General features: G+C 39.9%; 1 protein-coding gene across 2 annotated transcripts in view; it reads right to left on the bottom strand.

Annotated features, from left to right (window-relative positions):
• The window catches only part of CDH13 (cadherin 13), a 962,058-nt gene that overhangs the window by 604,980 nt on the left and 343,538 nt on the right, over window positions 1-13,540 (bottom strand). The window lies entirely within an intron of this gene.

Below are 13,540 nucleotides of genomic sequence, written 5' to 3'. Positions count from 1 at the left end.
AGTGTGAGGAAGTTGCGCATATATCTCTGACCAATCAATGTGGATTATCACTCCTCATCCCACATCCACAAATGCTTCCCCTTAACCCATAGCACCCCCTGTACTCCTGTGACTTTGATCATGCTAAAGGACTTCACTCCATCAAGCCCTGTCCTTGATAACCTCCCATGTCCCAGGCAAGTGCTAAGCAATGAGGATGCAGAGAAATAGGACCATGTTCGTGCCCTTGAGTGTAGTGGGTGAAGTGAACAGTCATATATGACACAGTGATTTTTAGGGATGTGATCTAATCCTGTAGGTATGAGGTAATGTGGCAGAACTAGATGGCTCAGGAGCCTTGAGGGACAGCTTCATGGACACAATATTTGAGCTGGGTCTTGAAGATGTGTGGGAGATTAGAAGGCCCCTGGGAAGGTGGAGGGCATTCTTGGTTATTCAAAGGCATGGGAGTGGTAGTGAAATAACAAAACAAACTCAGAAAGAGAACTACCTTGGTGCACTTAGATCAGAGGCAAATTTGAAATAGGACAAAGACATGGGGATGACAAGGGAATGACTGGAGATGAAGCTGAAAATGTCCTTTGGAGACAAATTGGGAAATACCACTAAGTTAGGCTGCTGCCCAGTAGCCTTGAACTATTTTTAGTGTTGAGAGGGTCAGGTCAGCCGTGTGTTCTGGTTCCAGTGTAGAACAATGCTTCCCACAGGTTACATGCATCAGGATCACACGGGAGCTTTTTAAAAATCCTGAGGACCCAATCCAAAGATTCTAATTTAGTAACTCTGGGTTCTAGAGAGTGGTTTGGAGAAGGGAAGAAGAGAGGCCAGGAAAACCAGTTAGTTCAGTGTTCTACCAATGATGTCAGGCCTAGATCAAGGCAGTAGCTAGATAGATGTGAGCATAAATCTCTATAGTTGAATGGCCAAGTTACATGTAAGAAGGAATAGGGAAAAGCAGCTGTCCTGGAGGAACCACATGGAGTGCAGGGGCATTGCCACAAGGAGCAGTTGTGACAGCCCATCACCCTCCCTTCTGTGGTGTGTCTGTATCTGGTACACATATTACCAAAGGCACCACAGTCCATCGTCTGTGCACACGTCTACCTGACTGCCTTCCTCGGCAGACTTCCAGGACCCTTGGGGTTAAGCATAGAATTGTACTACTTGCATTCTTCCTCCCCCTACTTTTGTTTTCTTAGCTCTCTGCAGAACAGATTTGTTAGTAAACCTTAATCGAATCAGAGAATAGATATAGAAAAGTACATAAATCAGAATGCACAACTCGATGAATTTTTACAAAGAGGGCACACTTATGTACCCAGTGGCCAGACGTAGACACAAAATATTACCAGTTCCTCTCTTCCTCTCCCTTCCTGAGTAAAATCCCTACATTCCTCTCCAGAGGCTGTACTATCCTAACTTCTAATACCATAGATTAGTTTGACCTGTATTTGCACTTCATTCAAATGGAATAATAGAGTGTGCTGTTTTGTGTCTGGCTTCTTTCACTCAACATTATGTTTGTAAAATTTGTTTATGTGACTGCGAGGCATAGCTGTTTATTATCCTAATCGCTACATGGTATTCCAGTGTGTGGCTATGCTGAGTTTATTTATCCATTTTACTGTTGATGGGCATCTGGGCTATTCCTAGTTTGAGTCTCTCAAAATATTGCTACTAGGAAGTTTCTTATGTGCCTTTTGAGACATCTACATAGGTCCGAGTTAAAGTCATATAAATTTCTGATGAACCAAGCTGATCTTTCTTTTCTGGGAAGATAATTTTTATGGTAGTAATAATCATATTAGCTGATAATAATAATGGCTAACACCAACTGAACACTTTCAACATGCCAGGCTCAGTGTTAAGCAGTTCACATACCTTATCTTATTTAATCTTTACAACAATGAATGAGGCACGATTCTGATCCCTTCCTCCCACAGTTTATAGATCAGGTAACTGAAGCTTGGAGAAGGTAAAGGAGGTGCCCAACACATGCAGTATGCAAACAATAAAACCAAAAGTTGATCTTGGGTCCCTTTGCTTTTCACCACTACAGGATCTCAATATAGACAATTCCCCACATAGAATACATCCCTCCTGAAATCCCATCAGAACCTGAATATAATGATGTGAGTACCCATTTCAGTCTTGCTCCCAAGTTCCCACCTAGCCCTGAAGTACATTGCATGGTGTCACTTCAAAGTCCCACTGCATTAGGGCTCTAGAGCTGTCCTTGGCTGCCAAGTCAGCTTTAGGGTCATCTTTGTATAGACACACAAGTTGACTCTTGGGAGTCTGCAGTTCTCAACACTTGATCAGTTCCTCTGACATGACTGATTTCAGTTTTTGAAAGTGAACTATGAAGGAGAGACATGAAAGATGCTTTCATTGTCATCATCAATTAGCATTCATCAACTAGAGACACACTACTCAAATGACAGGGCCTGCTTGTTGCCTGAATTGCCAACAAGTTGATTCAGGACCTGGCCCCTGGACAGGGTAAAAGAAGGCAATCTCAGCTGAGGTGGGATGGGGGCATGCGAAAGCATACAAGAGTCTGTAGGGATTCTAGTTTCATAGCTAATTCCTTTCCTTCCCATTCCTCCCTCCCTCCCTCCCTCCCTCCCTTCCTTCCTTCCTTCTTCTTAGTAAAATTAAACAGTGAGGAAACACCAACTATAAACAGTGAGGAAAAACCAATCCTTCCTTCCTTCCTTCCTTCCTTCCTTCCTTCCTTCCTTCCTTCCTTCCTCCCTCCCTCCCTCCCTCCCTCCCTTCCTTTTCTTTTCTTCCATCTATTGTTCCTCTCCTCTTTCTTTTCTTCCCCAAATATTTACTGAGAGCCTACATTAGCTAGATGCTTGGGTTACAGACATTAATTTAAAACCTTTATAAGTAGTAAGGAACCTATTCCAGAAAGAGGATCATAAAATGTGCAAAGGTCCTGTGGCATTCAGGGAACTGGCAATAAGCCAGTGAGGTGGGAGCAGAGACCAAGGGAGAAAACAAGGAAGAGAGCATGGAGATAAACTGGGCCTAGACAATGAGGGATCTGGAAGACCATATAAAGACTTATTCCTTGAAGAAAGGTTGGATTCTTCCACTGCAACTACGAAATTGACTTGCCTCCATCTGAGTCTCATACAAGTATGGATCCCTATTGCAAAATGATGCCAGCACTCAAGGTCCTCCATGTCTGGACTGCTCATTGGCCTCCCCTCTGGCCTCTTTCTTCATTCTATACCTCACACATGCCCATACCTGTGCTTCCATACACTTACTGTTCTGCCCCATTCCTTTGCTCATATTGCTCCCTCTGTGCAGAAGGTGCTTCCCACCTCCTTCATCCTGTTAAGTGTTAGTCATTCTTTAAGATTCAGCTCAGGCAACTTTTCCAAACACCCTCTTTGTGGTCTCAGAGTTTCCTGCACATAGGGCCTTCTGCATCATGTTACATCAATATGTCTGCTTGGCGTATCTATTTTTCCCACTAGAATCAAAAGCAGAAATTATATCTTGTTCTTTTATTCATCTCTACATCTCCAGCAACAAACAGAATGCTTTTCCACACAGGAGGTTGTCAATAATAATTCCACTTAACTAAAATACTCCCCAGGGCTAAAACGATGCTCTAGTGGTGATGGATTGGGGTTCCCATTCCATTGCGGGAGCAGGAGAAACTACAGGCGAGGCTAGAATTTAGAATTAAGGCCCCTAGTCACCTCTTATCTTAGTTGAGCACAGCAATGGAAACGAGTAGGAAAGGAAGGACTTAACCATGGTCTTCTCTTAGTTCCCCAGGTCCTGAGTGCATCCATTCAGGATAGCACTTAGCCTCCCATACTTAGCTTTGGCCTAGCTCGTAGGAAAGCCAGAGGTGGTGGTTTATCTTTCTTCATGACCCCAATAATGCTTCACATAGCCCTGAAGCATAGTTAGGATCCATGTGTGCATGTTGAGTGAACGAATATTTTGAAAAATAATAGTAACAATGTCTACCACTTACTGAGTGGTGTCTGAGTGCCAGTCTCTGTGCCAAGGACTGTATACATTCAGCCTTTCCTTTTAACCTCATGGAAATTCTAACCTACAGCAGCATTTCCCAACTTTTTTTAGCCACACTCCCCCATCCATGTCTTTTTAGGTATTTTTGCCTAATTGCCACAACTCTCATGAAATTTTAATGTCACAGGTATACTGCATATCTGTATGTATATCTGTACTTTACACACACACACAGAAGTACAATTTTTGCCTTTTCCCCAAGAATCCATGTTACTACTTTGGGGGCAATATAGCCCCACTAAAATACACTATCTATAAACATCATTCCCATTTTACAGGAGAAGAAACTGAGCCTTGGAGATATTGACTAACTTGCTTAAAATCACACATCCTGAAAAGGCAAGAACATGTCGCCAGTCTGATCTATCTCTGCAGTTCAAGTTCTTGGCACATCTATTTCCCAGGAAAAGGGTAAGGTTCCCCCATCCTGACCCCCTCATCTTCTCACTAATCTTTCTGGAGTCATCAGAGGTACCAGGTAAGGCTATATTGAGACACAAAACCTATGTTCAGAACTTGGCACATCATATGCACCCAATATAGTCTAGCTCTTTTCCCAAATTGCTGTATCAAAGAGCTAAGGGTAGCATAATTGGGTCTTTTTTAAAAAAAAAATTTACTCCTTTTGCTAATTCAGGAACAGGTCCCCAACCCCCAGGCCTCGGACCGGTACCTGTCCATGGCCTGTTAGGAACCAGGCCACAAAGCAGGAGGTGAGAGGCAGGCAAGTGAGCAGTGTCATCTGTATTAGTAGCCGCCCCCAGTGCTAGCATCACTGCCTCAACTCTACCTCAGATCATCAGGCATTAGATTCTCATAGGAAGACCAGTCCCTTGTGCCAAAAAAGTTGTGGTTCTTTATCAAGGCTATGAGAATCACCTGGAGAACAAAAAAACAAAACAAAACAAAACAAAGCAGATATACCCTCCCCAATCCTCAACCAAGATTCTGATATCCTGAGCTGGGCCGGGGTCCTGGCACCAGCATCTTTTTTAAAGCTTCTCAGATGAATTTAAAGCAAGCAGGGATTTCAGACAATGGATTGCTAGTTGGGATGGCAGGTATCCACATTTCCCAGCTTTTATTGGCACATAGGGGAGGTTGGAGAACAAGCATGCCAGACACTGCTATCCCAGTGCTTTAAGAAAGGGTGGTTTTAATGGTAGGTTTCTAAGCTCTTTTCCGATCTTGGCTCATGTGTAGCAGCCCTGTGACCTTGGGTAAATCACCCATCTTCTTTACACCTCAATGTCTTCATCTGTTCAGTGGGACCAATAATAGTTCCTCCCTCAGAGGTGCCATCATTCTATGGTATTAAGATAATATGTACCTACATGCACAAAGCACTTAGGACAGACCTTGGTACTCCATGAATAAAAATCATTATCATTGTGATTCTTGTGATTCTGGGAATTAGGGAAGCTACTTTTTCCTTTTCCTGTACAGCTTCCTTCTTCCAGATGGTTTTCCACCTGCCTTCTGGGTCCTTCCACCTCTTTCTAGTCAGGTATCCATGCTCTAGCCTGCTGGCTGTGTGCGGTTACCATGGTGATGGTTACTATAGGCATCTCTGCTGAGGCTAAAGGAGTGAGGGAGATGATACTGACCCAGTCTTGCCCATTTTTGAATCCTCACACTTGTCTTGGCAAAGCTCTACCTATCTCACATGAGCGGTCGTGAAGGAAAAATGCCATTAAAGAGGTGAAATTATAGTGTTCTGCCTATAGCAGATTCAACAAAGTTTTGCTAAATACTCTTCAAGTGGATTATTTGTAAAGATAACTTCTTATAAATCTAAGGTATTTTTCCTGAAAGCACTGCGCCAAGAGAGCTTTACATTCATGACTGCAGTGAGTCTTCAGGTATCATGTATTGGTTGAGGAAGGTACTTTTTTTCCTCTCTGGAAACTGAGACTCAGTGAGGCTAAATGAGGTGAAGGCCACACAGTTAGTCTATGCCAGTTTGTCTAGGTGAATGTATTCCTTCCCTCAATCACTCAGCTTCTAGCCAAACAATTTTGCCATACTTCCAAGCTATTATTCACTTAATATTTTTCTTTTAATTGACTCATGTTATTTATTTATAAAATTATTTAAAGATAATCTTTATAAATACATACTGAATGTGCCAGATGTAATTTTTCTAATAACATTAAATAAATCTAAGGAGTCGAAGAAAAACATATATTTGTCCTTGTATGTACTAAATAACCCTCACAGTGATGTGCCTTCCAGAAATGCTGGCCTGGGCTACGTTCCTCTCTGCTCACACTTCATTTAGACAATTTCATGTCTGGCTCCACCATCTCAAGTTTATAATATAGGAGGGCTCTCATATAATCTAGGAGGGTTTCTGACATTTGAAACGATATATTTAACATAAATAATACAGGCTTTAGGAAGATACAAACCTTAGAAGAGGCACAAATCTAGATCATGCCAATGACAGCGATTTTGTCAATATATAAATGACAAATCTTATATCTATGAAGAATATTTAATCAAAAGAGAAATTATTCACCACACTGTTTTTTTTTCTTCTCTTTCTTGGAGAGAAAAATAACTTTACTCCCCACAGATTATACTCTCACCTTAATCTCCTTATCAAAGGGTTCAATTTAGAGCGTCAGTTCTGCATCATTCTTATATTATTAAACTTGTTGACACAATCAATACGTCAAAGATTCTCAAACTTTTAAATAGAAATACAGCCAGTGCATGTTTTGGAGCACAGAGTTCAAAGAACCTATTAAGGATGAAATTAAATAGTTTTTGTCCATCTACTTAAAAAATGTTTGTTTCTATAGTGACAACCTCCTAAGTAGCTCAGAATGACACCGTGAAAACAACTGAAAGGAAAAATTCTAGCAAACAATTAAACTTGTGAACAAATATTCAAAATCTCTATCTGAGGGGGAAAATGAACTATCTGCACTATTCTGAACCTACAAAGGACTTCCTTACATAGTTTATCACTGTGGCATTTAAAGTAGCTTCTGGAAAGAAAAAATTATCCATATAATATATTGTACATGGAGATTTATTAAAATCAATTGTACAACATCATTCTTTCAGATTATCTTTGAACACCCCAGGAGAAGAAGGGAGGAAGTGAAAACTCCCCACCTGGGGAAAAATGCAAATTAGACAAATGGCACCACTCAGCGTTTCAATTACGCTTTCAGCATGTTTCCACTCAAAATGTCTTCTGGGCTTAATGCAAATGTCACAAAAAGACAAACTTTAGCTGGGAGACAAAACCACAATTGAAATGGGAAGTTTGGCACATGAATTAAAGGGCTTAATCTTCCTGACCTTGATTTTATGCTTTTCTATTTCTTTCTTTTGAATGTGGTTCTTAGGGATGAAAATCTAAAGGCATAGATTTATTACCATCTAGAAATGTGTGAGGGAGCAAATTAAGCTGTATTATGATCCCAGGAAATATGAAAATGCAGATGGATTTAAATTTATCTGCAAAATATAAAGCAGTCCTGCTCATGTAGATAGGTATAACCTAATAATATATGGAATTTGTGCTATTCTTATAAGTGTTTTGGATCAGTCTGTGACTTATATAACTTACATCTTATATGGGCAAATGGGCCTAAATACATTATACGCATTCGTAGAGACTTGCCAATCAGTTGGCATGTAAGTCGTGGGACCTCAGAGTTTAGACTCTGATGGTCAGACTCTACTCATACGCTTGTGTGAGGACATGTGAGGATCAGTAAAACTGTGGGCCCTGAACCAGTCATCCTGGGATTTGTATACCTCCCACAGATAGATATGCGTGGATCCACTTCTAGGAATCTATACTCTCACACAAAAGAGAGTGGCTTTGTTTCAGCAGTATGCTTGTAATATAAAAAGTCCTAACTTTTAGCATTTGCCAATGCTTACGGTGTAAATATTCTAAACATGACTAATTTCAGCTACAATGTGCCTTCAAGTGGCTGGCAAATTTTCTAAGCTTAACAATCATCTCTCAGGAGTACAAGCACTAGCTGGCTCCAGCATACCACTGAGACCAGGCAATAACTTTGTGCAGGAAAATGTAAATTGTTTGTTCTCCCTTACACTATCTATACAAAATATCCTAGTACTCTTGGCCTAGTTAGTAAAACAGAATTTAATTGCTCCACCAGCAAGAAGGGCCTGCACACTGGTCGATATGCAAAGTCTTTGCTGGAGCATGAAAAGCCATGCCTTTCGGACAACTGAAGTAGTACTTAGTTCAGAAACATCACATGAACTCTCCCCAGGATACAGACCATCACTTAATTGCTTTTCACATCCTTCAGTATCCCACTGGTACCAACTTCCTTTAAAAAAAACCTCCCAGAGCTTAGTCCAGAGGCTCTTTGGACCTGCCTAAGTGAGAGAAACAGAAAGCATTTCCTTTGACTTCCCCAAATACCCTAATTTCTCAAGTATTCTAGTCAATCAAGCTTTCATCAAAATATGTTCCAGTCCACCCACACTGGGCCAGATCCCTAGATGATACGTACGACAGGCACCATCTTCCAGCCTTGATTCATTCTACCCTCCTGATTCCTGACTGCACTGAACTATATCATGTGTTCTATGTCAGGCCTGGAGTCAGTGCTGACATCCATGGAGCTACTGTAAGGTTCTGGGTGTGCTCCTAACCATCACCAATTAACCCGGGCGTGGATTTCACTGCTAAAGGCTTTGCAGATTTGATGGATACAGAATGCACATAAAACAGTCCTAATACCATCTCCTGTGTCAGTTCCAAACTGGATAAAATAGAGTTCCAATTCTATCATGTCAGCAGAAGATAGAGTGAATGATTCGTCAAGTGATCTTCAACAGAAATCTATTTTTTCCATGTAAACTCTTAAGGACTTTCTCTTGGAAAAAGACAGAGCCCATATTTGCTTTCAGGGAATTTTCTCTGCCTGCCATTAAAAACTGAGCGGTTAGCTCTGAATCTAGCCTTTTCTGTCAGGGTCTTACATTTTCCTCTTGCTACAAATCTTTAAAACATGGCAGGTTGTTTTCTGAAAGAATGCTGTGCATCATCTATTGCATGGTGGTTATAATCACTATAAATTTGTATTTCAAATTAGAATTACTTTATATGGCATAGCGCCTGACACATCATACACTAACCCTGTTTGTTGAATGAACAAACAGCAGAACTGCAACTTGGCAGCTAAGTAAATTTGAAACTCCTTAAACAAAACTGAGAATGATGGCCAAAACTCATGTGAATTTTCGAGTAAGTCAATTTGAAAGTCACCTGATCAGCAAAACAGAAATCATAGGTTCGGCATTTTTGAGAACCACCAAGTCTCCGATTTACAGAGATCCCCTCTCAGTTTTTCATATTACTAGCACATGTCTCTTACATAGCCCTTAGTTTCTGATTTATTTAGTAATTATGTGCACACACATCTTCCTCCCTATGAGTGTCAGGAGGGTAAGTTAATGAGAAGAGAGATTTGTTCCACTATAACTTTTAAGATATTTGGCCTTGCAGCTGGCGTTGTCTGGAGACATGTGGCAGAGTGCTCTGGCTGCGCCTAAACTGAGATCCAGATCCTGATTATGTCTGATGCTCTGGCAGTCCTGTGATTTCCCAAGTACCTATCTACTGCATGAGCAGGTATGCATAGGGAGGATGGGACCTATAAGGAGGACAACTTCTGTATGAACACCTAAAGAGATACAGAATGAGAAGGAAGATGGAGAGGAGAACACAATATTAGTTTCTTAGTCCACCCAAGGGGTCTGCAGTACAGGGAGAGAATAAGCTATATATACAATCTTGAAGATTCACAAACCGCAGGCGATTTAGGTAATCTCAAGCACTGTTGCTCTGGTTCTTAATAACAAACTATTATAGTGAATGGCATCTTGGCCTCATTTCTGAATGGAATACAGCTTGACTGCTCTGGTGCAATGAAAACTAAAGCAGCTTCAGGGTCTTTTGGCATTATGAGGGGTTCGTGGCTTTGGCGGTTCTAGAGATAGACTGTGATAAGCAGCCTTCCTTCAGAGGGCAGTGGGGAGGCGCTCCTTCCAAGAGCTTTATTAATCAATAAAGAGGCCAGAAGGAGAGGTTGTAGAAGAATGATTTGTGAATTTTTTGAGAGATTCCCCAAAGTCTTCCAGAAACAACTGAAATAAAAACCAAGGGAGGAAGGTAGGTTGGATTTTGTTAACCAATGTCACCATAAAAAAAATAAATATAAATATTTCTAAAAAAAAATAAGAAAGAATTGTGCTCTCTAAAACTGGCTTAGGAAGGAAATTTCTATATAATTTCATATATTTTATTATAAAATTGAATGTGTTCTTCTAGACAGTGTTTTACCTTAAATCATAATAAAATCATATTTAAGAATGCAGTAACACATTCAAAACATTTAAAAGGATGAACTATAATTTTTCAGGTAAATATTGATACTAATCCATAAATCAAATAGTAAAAGTATGCAGATCACATGGGCAAATGTTTCAATTGGCTATGAGAGTTTGAAGATCTAATTATAATGATGCCCACCATCAGTTTTGTAAAACTGCACATCATAAATCTAAAAGTTCTTTGGTTTTGACTCAGTCACTCTCCTAGAACTCTAAACAGGTGATCACTTCTTCTCTTTCTAGGCTCCGCAGATGCTGTTGGGTTTTAGACAGGATGAGGATAATTTTGAAATGAAGGTAAGTAGGAGTGCAGCAGTGGTAACCCAGTATTTGGAAACAAATTAAAATGTCCAAGATAAGCAAGCAAAAACAAAAATCTTGCAAAATGAATCTTCAGGGAATGTATATTGAGTCAGTTTCTGATTTATAAACACTGAAATACATGTATAAAGTGCTTTCATGAATAAAGAAGACATAGTCCCACCTTATAAAGAGTGTATAAGCTATAATCTGAAGCAATGGTCTATAAATGTTCAAGGAAGGCAAGTTCTGGGAGAGGAGGAACTAATCATTAAGCTTTTAACAAAATATTAGGAACATAATAGATACTCAGTAAGTGATTCTCCCTACCCTGATCCTCAAATGATACTTAAATCATTTTATAGAAGGGGGAATGAAGGACTCCTGAAGAGGCTCAGTTGCCCATGATGTGAAGGTTAGTGCTAGAACTGGGGTTCAAATCCAGCTTTGCCACACTCCAAAGGCTAGACTTTGAAGTGTACTACTTTGTGTCCTCTAATTACTTTATTTGAAAAATTCTTCAAGAATTATTGAGTGAAAAATAGCAGATCTTTTTCACATAAAATTTAACAAACCAATCTATTGGGTTAGTTTCCCAACCTATCTGACCAACAAAAATGGATAAATTGACTGGGCATCAAAAATTTGTAGAACATCAAATTTTGGTTTATGACCCAGCTGAGGGTGCTAACTAGGCATCATTCACACTAGTTCTGGCACTAGTTCAAATGAATGTAAATGGTGGTGGCATCAAAGGTAAAAAGAGTGTTGGTTCATATGAACACACACTGGGAATTACTCAAAGCACTTCCCTAGATCTTCAAGTCACTCTACAAAAACATAACCATGCTGATTTTTCATGTTTGATGTCTATCTTCTAAAATAGTTACTATTTATAGAACATTTTCTATATGCCAGGCAGTAGGGTAAACACTTGATAAATATTTCTTTTAATTCTCCAGTAGTCCCATGAAAGTAGTACTTTATAGATGAGGAAACTGAGGCTCAGGGAAATTAAGAAAATGCCTTAAGGTCACATATCTGTAAGTAGCAAAGATGGAACTCTGCTTTTTACATCTATGGCAGAGTCCTGTCTTAGGTTCTGATGGTAGAGGAAGCGGGTAGATTATTTCAGGATTGCGGAATTCAAAGTAAATGTTAGAAGTTATTCCACAGCCTGGAGCACATGGATTAACAGGGATTTAACGGTCTGTGTCTCAAATTGAAAGAGGCATCAACGATGGAATCGAATGAAATCTTGAAGTGATTAATTCCATCAGGGGAAAACTAATAGAACAAAAGTCAGGAGACCCTATAGGTCAAAGTTTAGGGAATACTTAAGCTCTGAAGAAGGGTGGGGAAAATTCACGAATGGAGTCCAAACTGATCTTTATGTAGTCTTAGTATATTTAAAAATTTTCAAGAGTTTTTACTAGAATGAATTCTTTAAAGGCTGGAAGAAAAGCTAAGTGTAGAATTTACTATCACTGATCTACCTATAACTTTGATTATAGGTAGATTTGGACTTTCTGCCAGTCAATGCCCTGCTATTCTACTACAAAATCATCACAGATCACAGCAAACACAACATCATGGGGAAGAAAAAAAACTGCACTGAAGTTCGATCTATGATCTTCAGAATGGTTTAATTTTCATAAAACTCAGAGATGATCTGTAGCCACTGTGTGGATGAAAAAATCCTGAGGTATTTTGGACTAATTTTAATCTCTGTGGATACCTAGAGTGTTTCTTCGCAGAGATTGCCTCGTGCTGCCTGGGTTCCAGATCGGGTTTAGAAATGTTTCCAGAATATCGAGTAGAGTTTGGGGACTCAAGTATACTGTCTGGGGCATCACTGACTCTCTCTCTTAAAGAGTAAGCCCACGATATTGACTGGGTTGATGGTTTAATAATAACCAGCAAAGATGCCAGGCAAACTGCAACAGAGTACAGAGTACCAACTTCCACACCTTCCCAGTCTTCTGACCTAAGTAACCTTTGGTAAACCTGGGAGCTCTTTGAGGACAATGGCCTCCTGCGGCTTCATCTCCATCTCTTTGGCTTTGCTCAGTGCGAGCCCTGAGCAAGAGCTGGCAGTCAAAAATATTAGTGGACTCTTTTTGGTTGTAACCAATTAATTCGTTCACCTCCTCCCTAATTGCAGAGGGCGAGATACTCACCAGCTGTGATTATAAATTTGTTGTGTGTAGTTGACAAGACCTTATAGGAAATTAAAATAAAATGACCTGGCTTACAATACATGAACCACAATTAATTCTTGTGTGCATATATGGGTTTCTGATGTAAGTGAGAAAATGATCAGCCCTGTAGGTCATGTCTATTCATCTTTCAGTTGCCAAGAGATTTTTATTGTATCCCTTATGCCATATGGCATCATCTCTAGTTTCAGCCTCATGGGAATGTAAGAGGATGCCTGCCAAGAGTGTCTCACCACTTGTTATAGGTATCCCATTTTCCTGTGATTTCTTCACTTAACAATAGCCCTTGTTCATTTCCTTAAGAAGTAAAAGCCAATGCAGCTGAAGGCTTTTATGCTATTTTCTACCCCACCTGAATTATCATGGGAATGCATGAGCCAAATGTAAATAATAACTTTCTATAGAAGTGGCAACTTTTGCAATCGAGGGATTCTTATATAGAATCTCAAGTATATTACTGTGATTACAGAAGGCTCCATGAGTCTGGAAATATTCTTTTTGCACATAAGTAAATCTAAGGTTTCTGAGATTTACTGATTGTGCTTTTCATATAT

Source organism: Pteropus alecto, unplaced genomic scaffold (genome assembly GCF_000325575.1).
Source record: "Pteropus alecto unplaced genomic scaffold, ASM32557v1 scaffold7, whole genome shotgun sequence".
Taxonomy (NCBI): domain Eukaryota; kingdom Metazoa; phylum Chordata; class Mammalia; order Chiroptera; family Pteropodidae; genus Pteropus; species Pteropus alecto.
Note: the sequence above shows the minus strand (reverse complement) of the source record. Positions and strands in the feature narration are given on the sequence as shown.